The following is a 24,693-nucleotide window of genomic DNA, read 5'->3' as shown; positions in this document are numbered from 1 at the left end:
TCCGGCGAGATGGGAAAAGGGCATCAAATGACTCTAGATTGTCATTGTTGGCTTGTATCTGGACTGTGCCATTGAAGTAGATGGTCACGGAGGTGTTCCCATTTCGCCTAGTGCAGTTGGGGTCTGAGAAAGTCAGTTTGCAGCTATGAGAAGTGTTAGTCGTTTGGGAAATGTGGAGCTGCAAACTGAAGATGGAGTTCCATTTTTCGGGTCTTTCAGTGCGGGGAAATGAGGTCCATTTTAATCCGTCCTTTGGAGGAGCAGTGGTAGATGTCGTCGAATAGAGATTCAGGGTGTTTGATCGGTTGGTGTAGGCTGACGTGACGGATGGCATTGTGACTAGGTAGTATGGGGGGCAGCCTCACTTTGGGAAAGGTGGGATAGAGTTTCCAGAGCCGTCCTATGAGGGTGATGTGCGAGTAGTAGAGAGATTTGTGCTGTTTCTTATTGAGCAGGTCGGTGACTCGCTGGTGCATTTGGCTTGGAGTTACTCCTAGGAGGTCATTTTGCGGTCAGGTATCAAGGGTCAGGCACTGGGCCGATGCGAATTGGAATGGCAGTCCTGAAGGTGAGGGTCAAGATGACTTACTTTCTGGGCCCAGCGGGACAGGGCGAGTTGAAGCTGAGACCCTACCACAAGAGTGGAGTTGGTCAGTGATTCACCGGTGCAAATTACCTGTGCCCTAGAGAGTTGGACCTGGGTGGCCATCAAATGTTCATGCACATAGGGTGATGGACTCTAGTATTCCAGTCCATAAAGTGAAGAGGCAGGCTCTGCAGTGCCGGTGGGTCAGGGTAGGGTGATAGAGATTGGTGAGAACACCTCTTTGTGTATAGTTAGTCTCTCGCCTGTGTGGATAGTTTGATGGTGCTAGTTATGTGCCCCGGGTGGCCATCATAAGGTCAGGCACAGTAGAGTGGGGAGCTGACAGCCTCGAGGGTGCACATGTTTTCGTCGCAGTGATGTTGTGGCTGGAGGGTTGAGGCGAGGCAGATTCAGGAGGTGAGAACACTACTATTTTTTTTTAGTATAGAATTAGTGACTCACCGGAGTAGATTTGAGGAAGTTATGAGTCCCAGGAATAAAGTCAGGTCTTAAGGTCAGGCTTATCGAATGGAGTGCTGGCAGTCTCAAGGGTGTGCAGGCTCACTTCGCTTTAAATTTGAGCAGATTTTTGAGGCAAGGTTGAATCCAGAGTTGAGATCACTACTATTAGAAGAGTCAGTGACTCACCAGTGAGACTTTGGTTATCGGGGAGGTTTCGGTGCCCCGGTCGGCCATCTTGCTGTCAGGCATTGATGGTGTGCAGAACCTAATATCTGAAAGAGACACGTTAGTGATATTCCCAGGCGTCAGACTGGATCCGGAAAGTTTTTGCTTAACAGTACCCCTGCGCGTCAGTAAGTGGTGTCCTGTGGCTCCGCGTCCATCACTGGCGTCGTCAGCGCCGAGCTGACGGCCCGGAGAGTACTTAGGCCCCAACCATGCGCAGATCCGGATTGAGCACGTAGTTTAGTCACTTTTTGACTGCTATTTTCAGACTTTTGTCTCCCCACTTTTTCTCCTGGTGCACGTAGGGATGCCCACCTATAAGTCTTGTGGGGCCTGTCGCCACAATATGTCAGTGGCGGACCCCACGATTTTTGCCTCTACTGCTTGGAGACCGATCACGACTCCCGGGACTGCCGTGACTGTCGTGCCATGGCTCCCACGGCCATGCAGGAGCGGCGCCGGAAGTTGCTGGAGGCTCAGCATTCGTCACGTCGCCGCTCCGGGTCTAGGGGCCGTTCCTGGGACTGCTCGCGGGACCGGAGCTGTCGCTCCTCGGACTCCAAGTCTTCACCTTTGGACTACGGTAAGCGTTGCCAAAAAAAGAAGTCGAAGAAGCGTGTTCGCTCTCCGACGTCTCCCTGTCGCTCCTCGGAGGCGGACGAGGGGGACCGGGGCCTCGCCCCTGCGGCTCCTCTGGAGCCTGGGAGTCCCGCGGCCTACCCGCCATAGCCGGGTCTGTAGGCGACTCCAGAATAAATGCAAGAGTTCCTTGCTGCCTTGGACCACCTTTACAGGCCTCGGGCTCCCGCCGGCGCGCCTTCGGGTCCCGCAATCCCGTGTCCAGATCCTGTTGGCCCGGTGCCACAGGATCCTGCGCCGCTGGCTCCAGCGCTACGAGGTGGGGCGTTTCCGGCCCCAGCGCCACCCTTTGCTCCAGCCCTGGCGCCGGCGCTGCACTCGGTGCTGTTTATCCCACCTTTGCCCTGGTTCCCGGACCATTTTGTTCCAGCCTGGTATCCACGTTGGGAGCCGGACTGGCTCCGGCCGGCGCCGCTTCTGAATCCGTTTGTCCCCGCGACCGGCCTCCTCTACGCCAGAGGCGGACGAATTCTGGGAAGGGTCCGAGGACCCGCTTGCTCGGCAATGTTACTCTGATCAAGATTGGGTGGACGACTTGGAGGATGCCGGCGACCTCGATGTCTCCTCTGACCCGGGGTTTGCCTCTCCCCCGCCTACGATGAAGGACAGTGCCTCCTACATGATGGTGCTCCGTCAGGCTCCTGAGGGCCTCAACCTTGACCTTCCCACAGTGGCCCTCAAGACCAACCTCCTCACCGAGGTGCTCCAGCTGGCGTCTACTTCGTCGGAGCCGCTGCTTCCCTTTATTGACGCCCTTACAGAGGTCCTCTTGGGCACTTGGTCGAGACCGGCCACGGGGGCCCCGGTGACCCCGCTTTCTTGACCACTCACCCTACACCTGAGAGCCTGGTTGTTAGAACTGGAGTCACCAATTCCGACACGGTAGCTTGGTGCAAGGCAGGAAGACACCCAGAGGCAATGTGTAAAGCAGTGGTGCAGCACACACTTGCACTAAGACAGTAACTCGCACACAATAGAATGACACCACACCAGGTTGTTTTATAAACCAAGACTCTATCTAATTTTTAGTTCAGGGCGGTAGCACTTCTTGGATACTAGGCTAATGGAGTCAACATCCCTCGGACATCAATTCAATAAGAATAACACTTTTGTTGTGCAGGGACTTCATAGGCAACATCTCTTATGCAACACTAATACAGGTAACATCCCCACTGTACTTCCGCAATTGGGCAACACTTTGGGGGGATGAATACAGCATCAACATGTATACAGCATCAGTAACGTGAATGCAACCTCAGTAACATTAATACAGGTTCAGTTTAGTGTTTAATAAAGGCCCCGCCCCTAGCAGTTCCAGAAATGGGGTTAAATGGGGCCTTCGCGGCCCAGTTCCAGTCTCCTGGGGTGAAGGGCGGTCACGGGGATGCCACTCTGATCTGGTGAGGCTCCTCGGCAGCCCCGCTATTCCCACTGATAACTCTGCCCTCCCCCATGGGGATTACCTTTGGACTCTGGTCTCGGTGAGGCCCTCGCTGCTTCTGCGCTTCCACTCCAGGCCTCCACACACTCTGAACTGGGCCGTGAGAGGTTGGGGGGCTCTCGCTCTTTTCGAAGCCCCGCACTGAGGCCTGGACCGGCTTCGGGCCTCCACACGCCGTCCCCAGCCCGGGAACCAATCACGTTGTTGCCTTCCTCCACCAACAGCTGCGCGGCTCACCGGGGGTGCGGCCTATGACGCTGCCGGCGCCCCGCAACGCTCTTCGGCTGCTCCGAAAGCCTGGCGCAGCCTACCCAGCACCCACGGCGGCCGTCCCTTCGCTGCGGGGGCCGCAGCGGGCCAAGGACTGCTCTCTTCTCTGGTAGCGGCCTTGGCGGCGGTGGTGATTACAGCCACACTGCTTCCCTGATGCAAAGCGCTCGCATGTAGTTACCGGGCCAGCAGCGATGATTTTCAGCAATTAGCGCTTAGAGGGCCCAGCGCTTAAAAGGCACACAACGTTTCACTTATGCAGCGCTGGAAAGCTCTGACAGGTTGCGAGGCCGCACAGCGCTGGGGGACAGTTGCAGGAGCCTTGTAGCTTATCACTCAGCAGGCACAGCACTCATTACCTCGTGATCCCCATCAGCAGTGCTCACAGCAGCCAGTCAACTCCTTCAACATCTTTTTTTTTTTTTTTTTGGTCCTCATTTCCACCATGGTTTCAAGTGCTAGGCTAACAGAGAACGACATACTGTCACAGTAATGCACTGGTAGGGACCGCCTGATCTAGTTCAGCGTCAACCATCAGTAGTGTTGTTGACTCCGAAACCTTTAAAGTGAGAAGTTGCTGCCAGCATATCAGTCACTAGAATCGGACCGCAATACCTAGGTGCACCCGACAATGCAGAGGAATAAAAGCCACAGCAGCATAATCATTGAACCATTGGGGGAGGGGGTGGACCCACAGCCATATTCCTTATTGATCCCACTTCAGCAAGAACCAAAAGACTCTTTTCTCTCGGTTTCCAGGTCTGACTAAGTCCAGCTTTGACACCTGCAAAACAGAGGCTCGCCAGTCTAGAAGGGAAGGTGGTGTAGAGTCCTTCCATTTTTTACAAATTTCCCTCCTTGCCAGTAATATGGAATAAAAAAGATTTTTAGCTGGACTTTGGGCCCCATCCATAAGCCCAAAGATTACAAGAGGGAGGTTAATCACAACTTGGAAGCCCAAAGAAGCCGTAAGTGAGACACCTATAGAGTCTCAAAACGAAGACCGAGGCGGACACTCAAAAAGCATATGGACATCGGAGGCAGCTACCAAACCACATCTAGCACATGCCACCGGGGAGTCTTTGGAGAATTTTGACAGTCTCTGTGGAGAATAATAAGCTCTATGAAGAGTGAAAAGGTGGTTTCTCCGAAGCCAGACGGGCTTGACAATGTCCCACAACACTTTAAACGATATAAACCACAAATTTTCCACGTTTTGACCAAGTAGAGAGGGACCCCACAACTTCTCCGGCAGTTGGAATTCGCCGTCAACCTCTTCTAGAATTAAGTTGTACCATAGATAAACTTCCTTTTTTTTTTAAACAGATTTTATTGTGTGAACTCACATATTATGCACATCTGTCACCCAAAGACAAATGCCAGCATCACTGTATCAGCTATATCTGTAGTCACATTTATAACAATGAATATCCATTAATACCCCCCCCCCCTAAAGTATAACAATGAATATCCATTAATACCCCCCCCCCCTAAAGAGATAGTACCACAGGATGTAATTAAACATGCAACTCATCCACCCTTTCCCCCCTCCCGCACCCTCCCTGCGTGCCAACTCGCCCACCTGTCGCATAAAATAGGAAAACATTATCATGCCATGTATGATCCATATCAGCTGCCACTGTTCATAGTCCGTGTCCTCATGTCGTCAGGAGGGTGTCCTCCTCGGGAGGCAGGTCTAGGTCCAGACCCCGGTAGTCCGCCCACCGTTTCCAGATTTTGAAATGCTTCCGGGGACAGCCCCTAGCTAGGAATACTGGTTGTTCCATGCCCATGCAGTAATCCATCCCATTCTTCCAAGCTGTGAGTGACGGGGCCTGGGGGGCCTTCCACGCTCTCGCAATATCCCGTTTGGCCAATGTAAGTCCTAACAACATTAAGTGGCATTTATACCTGTTTCCCCCGACCCCAGCCATGACATGTAGCAGTGCAAGTTTGGGGTCCCTCTGTATCTTCCAGGCTAAGACCTCGTCTAGGCAACGATGGACCCCATCCGAGAACCTTCGCAACGATGTGCAGTCCCAAACCGTGTGTAGTAGTGTGCCAACTTCTAGCCCACAGCGAAGACAGTCGGGGGACGCTACCAGTCCGGCCTTCCACAGCCCCTGTCTGGTGTAATGTGTGGTGCAGGTATCTGAACTGGACTAGTCGCAGGCGCGTGGATATGGCCGCTCCTCTGGGGCTTTCGAGGGCCTCAACCCAATCTTCCTCGTCCAGGTCCCCGACGTCCCGCTCCCAGTGGGCCCTAAGACCACCCAAATCTGAGGAGCAGTGCCGCACCAAAGTCTGATAGATTTGCCAAAGTGTTTTGTCTGGCAGTTCGCCCATGAAGACTTTCGCTTCGATGGGACTGAATTCAGGGATCCGCTCCAGGCCAACCAGGGAGGGCGCCAGGGCATGGCGGAGTTGGAGATATCTATAGAACTGGGTGCGGGGCATCCTGAAATCCTCTTGTAGGTTCGCAAAGGATTTAAGAGTATCTCGGTTGCCATACCACCAGTCATTTAAAACCAGAAGATGCGCCGCCTGATAATACGAAAGCACGTCCGACGTGACCAGGCCACCGGTGTAGGTTGACAGAAAATACGTCCGTAGAGCCACCCGAGCCACGCCCCCTTCCCACAAAAATCTGCTCAGAGCTGAGTTAAGCTGCTGGAACCAGCGGGGGGGGAGCACATGGGGATGATTCTGTAGTTGGTACACCAGGCATGGCAGCGCCACCATTTTAAATATTGCAGACCGACCGAGAATAGATAACTACATCCGCGCCCAGACCTTAAGGTCCTCGCGTACCCGATCCCACACTGGAGTGATGTTGCGTTCCCGGGATATGGCCGCATGTTCGGATAAATAACTCCCAGGTACTTCGCCCCAACCGGAGGCCCGATGCCCAGTCCCCAACGCTCTGCCGGTCACCCAGCAGCTAAAGCGTGGATTTGCCCGGGTTCATGTACAGGCCGGAGGTTTCACCAAAGATCTGCAAAATGCGCAGCAGTCGCGGCCCGGAACGGTCCAGGGCAGTGAGAAAAAACAGGACATCATCAGCGTACAACGCTATTTTATTGGTAGGACCTGGCACCCATCGGAATCCTTTGATTTGAGCATCGATTTGCACCCATGCCGCGAGAGGTTCCATGGCGAGAGCAAACCGGTATGGGCAGAGGGGGCAGCCCTGTCGCGTCCCCCTCTGGACTGGGAACGAGCGAGATACCGCGCCTCCAACACGCACCGACGCCGTAAGACCAGTATACAGCAAGTGGACATACGCCAAGAAGCGTGGGCCGAGATTTAGGCGGCTCAGCAGGGCAAAGAGATATGTCCAGCTGAGGGAATCAAATGCCCTGTCCATATCTGCCAGGAACAGCGCGGCCGGCTCGCCCAATCCTCTCCAAGCTGACACCGCCACCTGAGCCCGTCTGATGTTGTGGCGAGTGGCCCGCTGCGGCATAAACCCATCCTGATCCGGATGTATCAAGTCTGTAATATGCGGCTTTAGCCTGGTGGCAAGGTCCTTCGCCAAGATTTTGTAAGACGTATGGCTCTCCGGGGGTCTCCCAGGCTTCAGAAACACCACCACCTCCGCATGGCGCCAATCCCGTGGGAGTGACCCCCTCTCGCGTGATTCTTCAACGACCGGCCGAAGAAGCTGGCCCAGATGAACCAGTGACCCCCTCTCGCGTGATTCTTCAACGACCGGCCGAAGAAGCTGGCCCAGATGAACTGAAAACCTCCGGAAGAATTCACTGGGGAATCCATTGGGACCCGGCGCCTTGCCCGGGTTTAGTTCGCCCAGAGCGGCACCCAACTCCTCGTCGGTCAGTGGCCGATCCAGCAGGTCCCTAACCTCATCCGAGACGGCTTTCGGCAAGAGATCATCGATAAAGCGCTGGCCGGATCCGCCTTCAAGCACTCACAGGGGTCATATAGAGACTCGTAATACCCGGCGAAACTCTCTGCAATCTCCACTGGATCTAACAAGGGCTCCCCCTCTGGGGTTACTATCCACGGTAACGGCTGGGCATGCATGATTCCCTGGCAAAGACGGTTCAGCATTTTGCAGGACTTGTCCGCCCCACTGGTAAACCCGACTGCGGGTCGCCAACTAAGCCTGCCTCGCCTCGTCCATCAAAACCGATGCGTGTTGTTGTTGCGCTAGCACCAGCTGTCGCCGTGCCGGCCCGCCATCCACCTCTCGGGCTCTGCGCTCCAGTGCCTCCAGCTCTGCCTCCCGTCTCACTAAGTCCCTCCGTCTCTCCCTTTGGGCCGCCGGGCACCAGGATATGTCCACCCCACGCAAAGTAGGCTTCAAGGCCTCCCAGAGAGTAGTCGGGGAGTCAACTTACCCACATTCGCAGATAAGTAGTGGTCAATTTCCACCACAAGGTGCGCTTTATAATCCTGGTTCAAGTGCCAGGCCGACATCCGCCACCGAAACGGCTGCTTAGCTGGGCCCACCCGAAGCGCCGCAAGCACCGGCGAGTGATCTGACAGGGCCCGCGGCAAGATTTCCACCGAGGCTATGCAGGAGGCACACCCCCTAGGGATAAGAATGTAGTCCAAGCTGGAGAATGAGTCTCGCGCCGCCGAAAAGTATGTATAATCCCGTCGTGCGCCATGTTTGTATCGCCAAGCATCTAGCCAGTCCAGTCTTGTGATTAACGCTGACAGTCTGGTGGTGGGTCCCTCACTACCCTGATCCTGACCCGCTGCCACCTTCCGCCACCTATCACAGCTTCTGTCTACAAAATCGTTCCAGTATACACCCCCCCCCCCCCCCCCCCCCCCCCCCCGAGAACAGACAGGGAGTCAGGCACCTCAACCCACAGGGATATGAACTTTTCAACCAGTGGCCACTGAAGTGGCAGAGGGGCATAGATGCTACCAAAAGTCACCCTGTCTCCGCCTGTACCACCACGTATCTACCTTGTGTGTCTGTCCAGGCGCGCTTATGACTGTATGGCACCCTGCGATGTATAAGGATCGCCACTCTCCTTGAGCCCCTCGTAAATCCGGAGTGAAACGTCTGTGTGTAACCTGAACGCTGCAGGCATAGTGCTTTGGTGCCTAGCAAATGGGTTTCCTGCAACAGAAGAACATCCACGCCCACCCTTTTGGCATACTGAAACACAGCACCCCGCTTAACTTGGTCTAGCATCCCTCTCACATTCCAACTCATGACTCGTAGCGATCCGGGGCCTATCCGCCCACCCTCCCTAACAGTGGACATTTGAGCAATACAACGAGTACAGTACTAGAAGTTCCAGCATCCAGCCAACATGGTACATGGCAAACAGCAGGCAACAGAGCGCACGCAAGCAAGGACCCCCCCCAACATCCCACGAACACCCCTCCCATCCTTCCCCCCCACCCCGCACCTCCCAAACATGGAAGCACCTATCGCGGACGGATGTCGGCCAAGCTCCCAACAGGGGAGCAAGCGCCTCATCCTCCAATGAATCCCCCAGTAACAACCCATAAGAACCAGGCTGTCACTCCCACCCTCCCATACTAAACAGGACGGGCTCCCAGCCTAAATCATCATTGCACCTGGGCTTCCATTAACATCACATAGATTAGTCAACGTTCACTTCTCTCTGTCATCAAGGCACTTCTCCCTGCTGATCCCGTGTCGGGTCGGCCTGACTTGTGGCCGAGCCTGAGCGCGAACCCCCGCCGGATCGCGATCCCCTGCCTCGCCGACGCTGACTCCGTAGACCCTCCCTGGCAAAGCCACTCGAGGAAGAGTCCGATTCTCCTTCCCTGGCGGTGTTAAGCCGAATTTTGACCGTCTCCTCAGTCCACTGACCCACTTCTTCTGGAGTGTCAAAGAATAGCGTGTGGGATTTGTAGACAACCCGCAGCCGCGCTGGGTAAAGTAGCGCATATTGGAGCTTTAGATCACGGAGACGGGCTTTGGCGGCGAGGAAGGATTGGCGCTGCTGCTGCACTAGCCTCGTGTAGTCCGGGAAGATCATAATGGTGGCGTTGTCGTGTGTGAGCGTACCTTTGATCCTCGCCTGCCGCAGAATAGCATCCCGATCTGCATAGTTCAGGAATTTGGCTGTGATCGGTCTCGGGCGCGCACCGACCGGGGGCTTCTGCACTAGTGCCCGATGGGCCCTCTCCACCACGAAGCATCAAGATAGGGCATCCGCCTGGATCCAGCTCGCCAGCCATTGCGCTATGAAGTCCTTCGCGCCGCCTCCCTCGCACCCTTCCGGAAAGCCAACAAAGCTCAGGTTGTTGCGTATGGCCCGTCCTTCCGCATCCTCCACCCTCCGGACCAGGCCCTTCTGCACTTTCTCCATGTCTGCAACCTTCCGTTTAAGGGTGGACACGTCGTCTTCTACTGCGGATATTCGAGTCTCCGCGCCTGTAATGCGCTCTACTGCATTCCTCAAGTCCTGCCGGAGAAGGGTAACATCAGCCCTGACCGCCCCTATCTTCGCGCCGAGCATATCCCTCGATTGCGTGATCGCGGCTAGAAACGTCGCATTGTCCGGAGTGGGCGCCGGGGGCCCGCCCGGTCCCACCGCCGCTGTGTATTTGTCAGTGGGCCCCTGTTTACCCTGTCCCCCTCCGGCTCCTCCTCGTGTCATGGCTCACTGACAGCGTACTCAATTGTCTCAGGGACCCTCGCCCAGGCGCCCCCTGCCCGGATTGACCCTCCGCAGCGTCCCCCTGGCCGTACACCGCCTCGGGCTCTCTCCCACCGGGGCCCGATCTGACCCCCGAGTTCCCAAATGGGGCGTGCGTCACTCACCACTGGTCTCCGCCGTCCAGCGTCTCCAGGCAGGGCTGCACCTAGCACCTTCCTCTCCACCGCCGCCGCGATGGGTGCGTGGTTCAAGATGGAGGCTCAAGTCGTCAGCCCCACCAGGGCTCAGCCTGCTCCACAATGAGGGTCTCTCCTGTCCTGCGCCGGCTGGAGCTGCCCGTTCTGGGCCTGTTATGGTGGGTCGGCAGCTCTCACCGCCGCAGCCGACTGTCCCCAGCCTTCCGCCTTGAGTCCCAGGCCATGCGCCACATCCGTCAGGGCATGGGGATATATGGTGGCGGCCCTCCGCCGACGCAGCTGTCCCTGGCGCGCCCTCGCTGATTGTCCAGTCGTGCGCCCCCGCAGCAGTCAGGGCAAGGGAGGCAATGAGGCGCAGGAGGGTCTCGGGCCACTCGGGCCCCCGGGAGAGAACGGGCGCCAGGTCTCTCCTACCTCGGAGTTAGTGAGCCCATCCAGGCCGGGCAGCGCCAAAATTGAGGTCCCGGCTGTGCAGGCCCCACCGAGCTCCTCCGTACCAGCTGCACCTCCCAGGGGGGTCGTCTGCGCAGGGGCCGCCACAGGAGCACCCTCGGCGGAGATCCGCGCCCAGCTCCAGGCACTGGCGCCGCACCCCTCTCCACTACAGCGGCAGCGGACACGCCCGGACCCAGCAGCCCCAAAATCGAGGCCCCGGCTGCCTGGGCCTCAACGGACCCTGCGGGATCTCGCCACGTCGCAGCTCCGTCTCCCGGGCAGCTGCAGGGCCGGAAGCGCCGCCGAGTGCTGCCCAATGCGTCCGCCACCGAATGCCAGGGCAGGAAACCCTCTGTGAAGGCCAGGGCCAGGATAAATTGTGAGTATTGTCAGGCTGGTCGGAGCTCAGGCTCTAGACGACCGCCATGTTCGCCGGCTTGGCCACGCCCCCGATAAACTTCCTTTTTAATTGGTGGTTTATCACGCAGGGACTCGAGATGACAGCCCCCTCCTAGAGGGAATCTACTCCTGTGTGAGGTATATGAGTGAGCCCAACGGACAATCTGGAGGTATTTGAATCTAGAGAGATTTAAACAAGATTTAGCTTGCAGAGATTCCCATGATAACAGACAACCTTCCACAAACAGGTCACCCCAAACCTCCAACCCTGCAGCTCTCAAAGGCACAGCTAGACTGTCTTGCAACCACCCAGGGCTCCCAGGAGAATCCCATAGTGGTGACCTACTAGAAAAATACCCCAACTTTTTGGAGCACCTGACTTTAGCCCAGGTTTTCGCCATCCCCTGCAGTATCTTCATTTTAATCTTCTTAAAAAATTTGGGATCTCCAAATTTAAACAGGAAACTGGTCTGAACTACTCCTTCCCCCCCTAAGCAAAGCTGCCAACATGCACCCGATACCAAAATCTGTGGGCATCTTTAGTAACATGCGAGCATGAGAAAGCTGGAATGCCCACGCATATATCTGGAGGTCTGAAGCTGCTAGACCACCTTTTTCCTTGCGGCGCCTGAGTATTTTTCCAGGCAATCCTTGGGATATGTTTATCCCAAATAAACAAACTAATTTCATTCTGTAGTTTTGAAAAAAATAAACGTTCAAAATAAAGAGGAATAGTATTGAACAAAAAAGAAACCTTTGGTAGAATAGTCATCTTTATCAGATTTACTCTTCCCAAGATAGACAATGGAAGTTGTGACGAAGATCGCATAAGTCTGCGACAGTCTTTAGCTACAACAGAAAAATTAATTGAGGCAATTTTATTTATATCTTTGATAATATTAAGACCAAGATAGAGCAAAGTTGGACTAGGCTGAACCCCAGTCCCGAGGTCAGTATCATTACAAACCATCATCTCTGTTTTTGAGGCATTGACCTCATATCCAGAGATTTCTCCGAAATCCAAAGCGATCTTAATAACAGAAGGAAGGGCTGTACGTATTTCTGAAGAAAAAATCAAAATGTCATCAGTGTACAGGGCCACCTTCTTCTCCCAACCCCAATACTTAAAGGACTTGATGTTGGTATTGTCTCTCAAGCGTTGTGCGAAAGGTTCGATATATAAATCAAATAGGAGAGGGGAAAGAGGGCAGCCCTGACGTGTTCCCCTTGTGATGGTAAACGGGTCTGGCAATTCTCCATTCACCAACAGACAAGCTGTGGGATTCTGATATAATCATCTGATTGCACGACGGAAACCGTCACCGATGTTAAACTTAGCCAAGACCCCCGACAGGTATGACAAATTCACCCTGTCGAAACCTTGGTTGCGTCGAGCGTCAGCCCGGCCAGCCAGAGGGAGGGAATCAGTTGTTGCCATGTCGATAGCCCCTATCAGATCATTTGTCAATTCATAGAGCTGACAGCCCTTGACAAATCCTCTCTGATCCTGATGTAAGATGTCGGCAGCCACTGCCCCTAATCTCTTCGCCAGGACAGTAGCAAAGATTTTGTAATCGACGTTTAAGATAGAAATTGGTCTATATGACCCACAACACGATGCTGGTTTCCCCAGCTTTAAAATCAAAGTTATAGATGCACTATCCCAAGAGACAGGGGGCGGCAGTCCTTCCTAAAGGATCTGATTGAATAGTATAGTAAGAAAGGGAACAATTGCCTGTTCCAATGCCCTGTAAATTTCGGCCGGAAGGCCATCAGGTCCTGCTGCCTTCCCCTTCTTACTACTTAAGATAGCTGCTCTGACCTCCTCCTCCGTGATGATGCTATCAAGAGAAGTGCGATGTTCTAAAGTCAATGAGGGGAGAGAAATCCCACTCAGCCAATCCTCGATATGATCTGATTCAATTTGCTTATTTTCATGATAGATGTTTTGAAACAATTGTCGGAAAATTCTTCTAATGTCATCATCCGAAGAGTGGAATGGAATCTATGTTATAACGGACCTGATCTGTTTTTGCCTTCCAGGCCAATAGTTTCCCCGCCCCTTCTCCATATTGGAAATGGGCTATTTTACTTGCTTCCCACTTTTCAAGAATACGTCCATTCAGGACTGAACCCAGCTGTCCCTTTAGGGTAAGTAACTTGCTGTTCAATAGCTGTAGGGATTGTCAGATGATGTAGCATTCAAATCGATTTCAGCCTGCGTCTTTACCATCTCAGCTTCAATAGATGCTACCTCTTCTCTATGGCGTTTCCTCCAATATGAAACCTTGTTAGTAATTAGGCCCCTTAAAAGGCCTTAAAAGAGTCCCATACTCTACTCCCTGATGGAGCGGAGCCAATATTGTTATTCATAAAGCACTGAGCTGCAACTATAAGAAAGGCAATATCTTCTGATGCGGAGTGTAATGAGCGGTCATATGACCAAATTCTAGGGGAAACTTTTGGGAAACCAACAAGTTCCATAAACACGGCTGAATGATCCGATAAATGGGAGGGAAGGTAGCAGATATTCTTAACCAAGTCAGCCAATTTCTGGCTAATTAAAATAAAATCGATTCTTGACTGATGATGATATTTGTTATTACGGAAAGAAATGCTCTGAAGTTGACCCGACCTACCTCTCCAAATGGCCATACTGCTTCACATTATTAAGCAAGAAGACCCTGGTTTTAGAAAGAGTTAAAGGCCGGCTATTAGGGGTTTTTTCGAGAAGGGGGTCCAAAACTGTTAAAATCCCCAGCCAAGATAAACATTCCGGGAAGGATAACCGGTGAGAAAAAATAGACTTCAGGACCGATGGATCGTCCTGATTGGGTCCATAGTAACCTACAATAGTGATTTGAGCCCCAGCAATGATTACCGTCGCAATGACCCATCTGTCACCTGGGTCTACTAGTTTGGAAACTAGTCATGCTTTTAACGGTTTCTTAAAGATAATCGTCACAACCCTGGTGTTCATAGATTGTGTTGTTGAAACACAAAAGTCAATCCACCTATTCTTTTCCGCCAAAGAGAGCATTTCGATCTCGATAAGATGCGTCTCCTGGAGAACAATGACCTGCGCATCAGAATCCCTCCGGTACTGCATAATCTTGTCCCCTCTAGGTCTGGTGCGAAGGCCATTGATATTCCAGGAGTGAATTCTCAAACTACTCATAAGATTCAGAACAATCCGCCTTCAACCCTCCCATTAACAAAAGAAAACCGGCAATAACCAACAAAAACGGTGACACTACTCCACCATGAAAAAACCTATCATCACTAAGAAAAATCAATACCAAGCAGAAAATGAGGATTTTTTTTTAACTTTCTCCCTTGCCAGACCCACCCCCTAACCCAGTGCCCTAAACACCCTTTGGAAACCCTTGCTCTATCTATCCGGAACAAGTCCAGAAAGATAGTGCCCCAACCCGAATGTCCCGCCAGGCATCTAATTATTACAGACTAGAGACAGCGGAATAAGTAATATACTAATAACTTAATATTTCCCCTGACCAAATAGTTCAATTTATAAGTGACAGTGTTTAAATGATTTACCTAGATAGTAATTCTCCCATCCCCACTTCCAATAGTGTTTATTTTTTTATTTTTTTTTCTTATTTTTACCCGGGACAGAAGGTTAGACAGATAAAGTAGGTTATTTATGTGCGCTCCGTTTATACTAAGCTATGATTATGGCTAACCAGAAGACCCTTTTTCATTCCCCAAAGTTATTAACAACTCATCTGCCGCCTGAATGGATCTAATATTATACATCTTATTATTATGCACAATCTTCAGCGCGGCAGGAAACATGAGTTGTGCAACAGCTCCTAACTTTCTAAATGCATCGAGCCGTCACCCAAACTCCCACTGCTTGTCCAAGGTAACCCTGGATAGATCTGACCTGATCTGGAAGTTGAACCCCTTCCCACTCAACGATTTCTGCCTCAAAGCTAAGTTGAAGATTACTTCCTTAAGAGTGTAAGTGTGAAAGTTGACCAGAATCTTTCTAGGTTCAGACGTCTGGGGGTTCTTTCTAAAGGGGTCCCTATGGATACGTTGGATATCCATGCCTAGCTCTTCAACTGATTGCTCAAGACTTAATGAGTCTTTTAGTAGTGAGATGATGTATTGTTTGATATCTGTACCCTCACTCCCCTAAGGCACATTAAGAATACGAATATTACTACGTCTGGCATTATCTTCCAACTACTCCATTCTTTCAGATAACATAAGGTCTTCTTTTTTGAGCTTAGCGATGTCATCTTTAGCCTGATCTAAATGCAGTGATAGGCCAACCACAGTTTCTTCAAGTACCGCAGTTCTAGAAGTAAGGCCATCGATCTTGTTCTCAAGAGATTCACAAAAATTCCTGATCGCCAACTGGTTTGCAGTTGACACATCAAAACCATTTTTAATTTCCATAGACAGGGAGGAGAACATATGTTGCAGAGACGCGGCCATTGAGCCACTACCATCGCCCTCAATGATATTATTAGAGAGCATGACCGTATCACCCTGTGGGATTGTTCCTTGTGCTACTGCCTCTGAAGCTGCCTCTGTAACTGCCTCACTTAATGCCTCTGTGTCCACCTCGTTTGGTGCATCTAACAGGGGTAACTGTGAGGGTGATTTTGAGGTTTACTGTGTAGGTACAGAGGCTAATAACACTGCACCCCCTTCGGTGTCCACGGTATCTGCGGTAGTTGCAGCTTGCCTCAAAGGATCTACTTTATTCATATCTACAACCACAGGTGTCTCAGATACTAGAGAAAGCTGCTCTAAATCCATAGGAGAACTGGAAGAGATTGAGCGTCCTGAATACCCTGAACCAGATGTAGTACGGTCCTCTAACAGATCTAATACTTGCGGGACTACCTTAAAATAAGACCGAAGAGAAGGTGTGATCTTGGAGCCGAGGTTTACCGAGGTCTTAAGACCCTGAACTGCCCTGCAGATTTTTGTGCGTTTACCTTTGCCTTTGACTTCCGCGCATAAAAACGTGGAGGTTTTCTTTTTTACCACAGTTAAGTCAGGGCTTAGTCTGGCTTAAACTCAAACTTGGTCTTGAGGCTACCCCTTTAATGTTCAACCCTAGAATGGCCACAGAATCAGTATTTTTATCCCCTCTAGCCTCCTTTCTTTTGGGCCCTCGCTTACCTCTTCTGATAGGTGCAGGCAAAAGTGGCGCTAAAGCATGAGAAACAATAGCCTCACCAGAATGTCCAGACTGTCCGACTTCTATATCTTCAGACACCTCTTCTGGGCACCGAAGAGGTGAATCCTTTGCCTCCTCCATTGTCTTCGGAACTCCTCCACTCCCCAGGGACCCTGCAGGAATACTGCGGGTGCCTAGGAGGAGACTGCGGAGCCTTCTTCCCCTCCTGAGCTCCAGGGCGGCCCGGGACCAAAGCCGCAGGCCTGACTGAGCCGATGGCAGGCTCGGTGGGCTCAGCAAACTCTGAGAACAAGGCTGCAGCCGCTCGAGTGAGGAAAGACACGCCTCCTCCAAACACATGGAGAGAGAAGAACCAACGCCGCCTCGCCCGGTCAAAAGAAGAAAGGTAGCAACCTGATGAAAACACAGTAAGTTTTTACTAAGTTCTCAAATTTCAAATCTCAGAAACATATCCATGTGTAGCTGGGGAAATAATCCTGCCGCTGAACCGCTTTATTTTCCCAAATTTAGCAAGAACCGCCCATGGCGGAGGCCCGAGCTCTGAGCACCGCGGCAGCTCAGCTCGCTGCCACCATGTTTCCCCACATCGCTTATCTTGGGGGAGATGGACGGCAGGTCTTAGTTGCAGGTTCTTGGGGGAAGAAAGGGGGTTGAGTTGGCAGGTATAGGAGGCAGGATGGTTCCCTGCAGCACCCTGGAGTTGGTCTCCTGGTTATACAGGCCTCAACGTAGTCTTTTCCCACGGCCGCCCTGGATAAGGACTCTAAAAGGCTGGACCTGTTTGGGAAGCGGTTGTTCTCTTCTGCCAGCCTCGGGCTGCGGTCAGTGAACACTGCCTGCTTGTTGGGCCACTACTCTCACGCAGTGTGGGGTGCCGTTGCTCAGGTGTTGCCTCAGTGTCCTGAGGAGGTGCAGGCTGCCCTTTCTCAGGAGATTGATGAGGGTAAGGATGCGGCTAAATTCGCCATTCGGTGTGGGTTGGACACCACCGACTCATTGGGAAGGGCGATTTCTATGACTATGGCGTTGCGGCGCCACACCTGGTTGCGTGCGACTGGGTTCTCGCCCAATGTCCAGAGCTCACTCATGGACATGCTTTTTGATGGCATCCGCTTGTTTGGCGACAAAGGCTTTCAGTCCTCCCCTCCAGCCATGCCACCTCGTGCCAACGCATCTCGGGAGATCATATGGTTCTTCTCCGACAGGAAGTCACGGCCCTCCTGGCCAAGAGGGCCATCGAGTACGTTCCTGGGCCAGAAGTAGGGAGTGGTTGTTATTCCCACTACTTTCTGGTCCCCAAGACGGAAAAAGGGGGTCTGCGCCCCATCTTGGACCTCCGGGACGTCAATCGCTTCCTCTGGAAGGAGAAGTTCAAGATGCTCTCCCTGGTTCCAGTCTCCTCGACCCTGGAGACTGGAAGGTAGGTTTGGACTTGCAGGACACATATCTGAAAGAAACACGTTAGTTAGATTCCTCACCTTAGAATAATCCCCAGGCGTCAGACTGGATTCTTAAAGTTTTCGTCAGCAGTACCCCTGCGTGTCGCACGGCGTCGTCTGCGGCTCCGCGTCAGTCGTCTGCATCGTGATCGCCGGGATGATGTCGTCGTAGTACTTAGACGCTGCCCTCGCACGCTGACGTCAGTTCTTTTTTCCGCGCCAGCAAGCACAGATCCGGGAAGAGCAGTACTCTTAGTCATTTTTTGACTAACTTTTTTGTTCTATTTTGGATCACATCTCGAGTCGACCTTTGACTCGCGGTGCCGGTAGGGATGCCTGGGTTTAAACCTTGCAAGGACTGTCACTGCTTGATGTCGGTGCCTTTACTGTCTCGGGCCGACCATGATGACTAGTCGTGCCCCGACTGCCGGGCCTTGTCCCTGAGGTGTTCAAACCACAGGCAAGCTCCTCGGAGCCTCTCCTACCGTTTAACGAAGCCCTCACCGGCGTTCTGTTGGGCACTTGGTCCAAGCCCTCTACAGGCCTCCCTGTAGATCGGAACGTGGCCCAACGCCGGCTCCGGGCGACCCCAGCTTCCTATCCGTTCACCCCACCCCGAGAGCCTGGGATCCAGGCCTCTACATCCCAGACTGCATTCCCGACCACTCCTCCGGATCGGGAATCCAAAAGGTTTGCGAAGAAACTGTTCCCCTCCCTGAGTTTGGGGCTGTGGTCGGTCAACACCGCCTGCCTTTTGGGCCGTAACACCCACTCTCTGTGGGATACGGTTGCGGAGGTGCTGCCACAGTGCCCGGTGGAGGCCCGGGCCAAGTCCCCGGGCCTCGGCCAACGCCAGCAAAGTTCCGCCTTTCGCGGCCAGGGAAGGGGCGCCTCCAGCCGCAGACCCAGGCCCAACGCGGTTGCGGACGTAGTAACCACCGTGGCGGTAGCGGGGGACGCCGGCAGGGACAGTCCACACCCGCCCTTGCAGCATCTGCCTCTAAGCCTTCCTAGTCTGGCATTTCAGGCCCATTAGTCGCCAGTGAGGAGCAGGGTCCGCCATCACCTCCCCCACTGGTGTACCATCACGTCATACAGGTGGGTGCTGCAAATCGTCTGAAGGGGCTACTCCCTCCCCTTTTGAGGTGACCATTCCAGCCATGCCACCGCAGTACCACCACATGTCGGGGATCACTTGCGACTTCTTCAGGAGGAAGTTATGGCCCTCTTGGCCAAGGGGGCCATCGAGCGCGTTCCTGGGCCAGAAGTAGGATGTGGTTGCTATTCCCACTACTTTCTGGTACCCAAGAAGGGCAGAGGAGGCCTACGCCCTATCTTGGACCTACGGAGCTTCAACGGCTTCCTCCGGAAGGAGAAGTACTGACTTTGGCTCAGGTCCTAGCTGCCCTAAACCCTGGAGACTGGATGGTAGCGTTGGACTTGCAAGACACATATTTCCACATCCCCGTCCTGCCGGCCCACCGACGTTACCTGCGGATCACGGTAGGCCACTAGTACTTTCAGTTTACCGTGCTCCCCTTTGTCAGGAAGCTCTGCGCCTCTGGACATGGCTGGAACACCTCTTCAGGAAGACCTTCAGTCGCAGCAGCAGGGGACGTCCTCCACTTGAACCTGTCCAGTCTCCACCTCCTTGCGTGGAGATTGAGCGGCGACAGTTGAGGCCATTTGACTTGCCTCCTGAAGTTGGGATGTGATTCTGGCAGCCAGGCGTCCCTCCACAAAAACGGTATACGCCTGCAGGTGGAACAAATTTGTGGCATGGTGCACAGCAAAGGCTGTGGATCCACTCTATGCCCCCTTTCAGAGGTTCTCCTTTTCCTTCTTTCTCTTGCCCAGCAGGTCTCTGCTCTGGGCACTATCAAGGGCTACCTCTCTGCCATTTCAGCCTTCTTAAGCCTTCCTGATCAGCCTTCTCTTTTCTAGTCCCTTGTTGTAATAGATTCTTGAAAGACATCACTCACATGTTCCCTCCTGTTCCCTTCGTGATGCCTCAGTGGGACTTGAATCTTCTTCTGACATATCTGATGTGCGCTCCCTTTGAGCCACTTCATAACTGTCCTCTTCGTCTTCTGACTCTTAAAACTGCATTCCTGGTTGCCATAACCTCTGCCAGGAGAGTGAGTGAGCTCCAGGCTCTTTCTTCTAAAGCTCCTTTCCTCTCTGTCCATCTGGACAGAGTTGTTCTGAGGACTCGTCCTTCTTTCCTGCCCAAGGTAGTCATGGCCTTTCACATCGGGCAGTCGATCACCTTGCCCACCTTTGTTCCGCATCCTTCGAAGGAGGAAGAGAGGCTCCACTGTCTGGACCCAAAACGTGCGCTCTCCTTCTATCTAGTTCGCACACGCCAGTTCCGGGTGGACGACCAGCTCTTTGTTGGTTACGTGGGCGCTAAGAAGGGACGGGTGGTGCAAAAGCGGACCATCTCTCGATGGGTCGTCTTGTGCATCAAGGTTTGCTACTCCTTGGCGAAAAAGGAGCCTCCTGTTGGGCTGCGCGCCCATTCCACTCGGGCCACGACGGCTACTACTGCCCTGGGTCGGGGAGTTCCTCTGCAGGACATTTGTCAAGCAGCTTCGTGTACCTCGCTGCACTAGTTTACTAGGCACTACTGCCTGGACAGCCAAGTCCGGAGAGATGGCTTTTTCGGCCGTTCTGTTCTCCAGGACATTCAGGTGTGATCTTGGTCCGCAGACCCACCACCGGGGTTGGTATTGCTGGAGTATCTATTCTAAGGTGAGGAATCTAACTACCTTGTTTCTTTCAGATGCATAAGTTACTTAACTTTGGTAACCATATATCTGTAAGAAACATTAGTTAGATTCCTCACAGCCCCACCTATCCTCCCCGTTCTGCGAACCGATATCTAGGGTTAAGGAAATCCCTTTCAGGGCCCTAGTTTCATGGCATCAGTGTCTGTTTCTATCATGGCTCTGCGATGCTGGCGCGGAAAGCTATGTACACAACTGACGTCAGCGCGCGAGGGCGGCGTCTAAGTACTCCGACGTCATCCCGGCGATCACGACGGACACGGAGCCGCAGAAGACGCCGAGCGACGCGCAGGGATACTGCTGACAAAAACTTTCTGGATCCAGTCTGACGCCTGGGGATTATTCTAAGATGAGGAATCTAACTAACTAATGTTTCTTACAGATATATCGTTACCGAAGGTAAGTAACTTAAACATTTTCACATCCCCGTCCTGCCGGCCCACCGGTGTTACCTGCGATTCATGGTGGGCCAGAAGCATTTTCAGTTTACCGTGCTCCCCTTCGGCCTTACCAGCGCCCTTCGGGTGTTCACAAAAGTGATCGCGGTGGTTGCAGCTCATCTGCGCAGGTCAGGGGTATCAGTCTTTCCCTACCTAGACGACTGGTTGTTGAAGGCGGGCTCGCCCCAGGCAGTCGTCACCCACCTTCAGACTACGGCCGACCTCCTGCACTTGCTGGGGTTATCCGTCAACGTGCCGAAGTCGCACCCGAGTCCCTCTCAGAAGCTCCCCTTCATCGGAGTGGTTCTGGATTAGACTCATTTTAGGGTCTATCCTCCCGAGCAGCGAGTCCAGGATATTCAGGCTATGATTCCGATCTTTTAGCCTCTATCCCGAGTTTCAGTCAGGATGACCCTTCAGCGCTTGGGCCTCATGCATCTTGTTAGTGAAACATGCCCTCTCGCTTCCCCAACCGGAGCACACAGTAGTGATGGATGCGTCCCTCCTGGGATGGGGAGGCTACTTGAGAGAGGCGGAGATCAGAGGCCTCAGGTCTCTGGCGGAGTCCCGGCTCCATATCAACCTTATGAAGCTACGGGCGATCCGACTTGCACTGAAGGCATCCTTCCCTCTGTCTGGGGGAGTGTAGTGCAGGTGTTCACGGACAACACCACCATCATGTGGTATTACAACAAACAGGGCGGGGTCCTGGAACCTATGTCAGGAGGCACTGAGCCTCTGGACATGGCTGGAACTTGGTGGTTCAACACCTGGCAGGTTCTCTGAATGCCACGGTGGACGAACTCAGCCGCCGGTGCTTGATGGATCACGAATGGCGTCTGAACTCGGATGTGGCGCAAGGTCTCTTTCAGCAGTGGGGAGAGACTTGGTTATATCTATTCGCCACCAAAGAGAACGCGCAATGTCATCAGTTCTGCACGTTGGAATTTCCAAGGCTTCACTCGCTCGGCGCCGCTTTTCGTCTCAAGTGGAGCTGCAGTCTGTTGTACGCCTTTCCGCCAATACCACTTCTGCCCGGAGTGCTGAAGAACAGGCGCGACCGGGCCCAAGTTATTCTTGTGGCTCCGGACTGGCCCGAAGAGTATGGTATCTCGAGCTACTCAGTATGAGCATCGATCCCCCGATCCGACTGCCTCTTTGGGAGGATCTTCTGTCGCAGCAGCAAGGGACGGTCCTTCACCCAAACTTGTTTAGCCTCCTCCTTCATGCGTGGAGATTGAGCGGCGACAGTTGACGGCTTTCGTCCTTCCTCCCAAAGTCTGTAATTTCATTCTGGCAGCCAGGCGTCCCTCCATTAAAACGGTATTCGCCTGCCGATTGAACAAATTTGTGACATGGTGCACAGCAAAAGCTGTGGATCCCCTTTCTCCCCCTCTTTCTGAGGTTCTTCTGTTTCTGCTGTCTTTGGCCCAGCAGGGCTCTGCTCTGAGCACTATCAAAGGTTATCTTTCTGCCATCTCCACCTTTCTGAGGCTTCCTGATCAGCCTTCTCTTTTTAAGTCCCCGGTTGTTAACCGTTTTCTCAAAGGCATTACACACTTTTCCTCCTGTGCCTTTCATAATGCCTCAGTGGGACTTAAATCTTGTCTTGACTTACCTGATGTGCGCTCCCTTTGAGCCCCTTCATAACTGTCCCTTAAATCTTCTCACCTTAAAGACGGCTTTCCTGGTAGCTATCACCTCTGCAAGAAGAGCAGAGTGAGCTCCAGGCTTTTTCTTCTAAACCTCCTTTCCTTTCTGTTCACCTGGACAAGGTGGTTTTAAGGACCCGTCCTTCTTTCTTGCCAAAGGTTGTCACGCCCTTCCCCATCAGGCAGACCATCACTTTGCCCACCTTCTTTCCGCCCCCGCATCCTTCCAGGTAAGAGGAGAGGCTCCACCGTCTGGCCCCAAAACGTGCTCTTGCTTTCTATCTGCAGCGTACACAACTGTTCCGGGTGGATGATCAACTCTTTGTTGGCTATGTGGGTACCAAAAAAGGTTGGGCTGTGCACAAACAGACTATTTCACGGTGGGTCGTTCTGTGCATTAAAGCATGCTACTCCTTGGGCCAAAAAGGAGCCTCCTGTGGGGTTGCGTGCATTTCGACCAGGGCAACTGCAGTCGCTACTGCCTTGGGACGCAGCGTTTCTTTGCAGGACATTTGTCAGGCAGCTACGTGGGCCTCGCTGCACACGTTTACAAAGCACTACTGCCTTGACAGTCAGGTCCGTTCTGTTCTCCGTGACTTCCTGGTGTCATTTCGTTTGCACACACCCCACAGGGGTTGGTATTGCTGGGGTATCTATTCATTTTTTTATATATGTATCTTTATTTTTCAGTTTTATACATACATGGAAGAAAATAATGATTACAGCGGTACATAGTTAAGGTGTTTTCTCACATAGTTATAACGTAGCAGATATTACATGTCAGATCCTATGGCAACAGTAAAACATGAGCGGGGCCATAAGCCGATCCAGATCATCCAATAGCATGCAAATAAATCACCCCCACTGTCAGTCAGTTTTCACATTGCAGGTGTTCCTTGTTGAGCTGGGGTATCTATTCTAAGGTAAGGAATCTATCACAAATGTGTCTCTTTCAGATGCACAAGTTACTACTTGTGTAATGATATATCTGTAAGAGACATTAGTTAGTAATAGATTCCTTACTGCCCCACCCATCCTCCCTGTTCTGTGAACTGATTACTAGGGTTAAGTTCATCCCCTTTTAAGGCCCTAGTTTTATACACCAATGGTCAGTATCTTGCATGGCTCTCTGTTCCTGGTGCGAAAATACGTGTACAGAACTGACGTCAGCGCGCATGGATGGCACCTAAGTACTCTCCGAGCCGCAGGACACCACCTACTGACGCGCAGGGGTCCGGCTAAGCAAAAACTTTCCAGATCCAGTCTGACGCCTGGGGATATTCTGAGGTAAGGAATCTATCACTAACTAATGTCTCTTACAGATAGATCGTTACACAAGTAGTAACTTGTGCGTCAGTCTTGATGGTGCAGGTGGTCTCGTTGCAGCAGGGTCAGATCGAGGATGGTTAAGGTGGTGAGAGAGCTTCATGGAGTGAGGTCAGGGGCTCACCGATCTAGGTCGAGTTTTTCAGTTTGTGATTCTGTGCCCCGGGCGACCATCTTGAGGTCAGGCACTGGAGAATGCGGATCGGCAATCATCGGTGTCTGTAGTTTGTTACAGTCCTGGGTCCTAAGATGTCAGGACTCTCGCCGATTCTCTTGTTTGACAGAAATGTCATTCAAGCAACAGCAAAGCAGGACAAGCACAGGAAAGCCAGTAGTTGTAGGGGGCTGATTTAAAGCTCAATCAATTTGTATTGTTTCTTTTTGTAATTGATGTATTGGAAATATTGATAATATTATATCTTCTAGACAGCTAAAACTACCTGTAACTCTTTACCTCTACATTGCATAGAATACAGTATGTTTTGTGAGTGGTGGGAACACCAGGGTCTTGCCAAAGTCTGTAGCCAATCCATAAAAAGACATTGAGCAATGTGATTAGTTTACTGTATTTTTGAATTGTATTTATTAATTACA

General features: G+C 52.5%; 1 protein-coding gene across 1 annotated transcript in view; it reads left to right on the top strand.

Moving 5' to 3' along the window:
• Window positions 1-24,693, top strand: part of NSD2 (nuclear receptor binding SET domain protein 2) — a 1,080,265-nt gene that overhangs the window by 941,722 nt on the left and 113,850 nt on the right. The gene's annotated exons all lie outside the window — the stretch shown is intronic.

This window comes from Lissotriton helveticus, chromosome 2_2 (genome assembly GCF_964261635.1).
Source record: "Lissotriton helveticus chromosome 2_2, aLisHel1.1, whole genome shotgun sequence".
Taxonomy (NCBI): Eukaryota; Metazoa; Chordata; class Amphibia; order Caudata; family Salamandridae; genus Lissotriton; species Lissotriton helveticus.
This window is presented reverse-complemented; position numbering and strand designations above follow the sequence as displayed.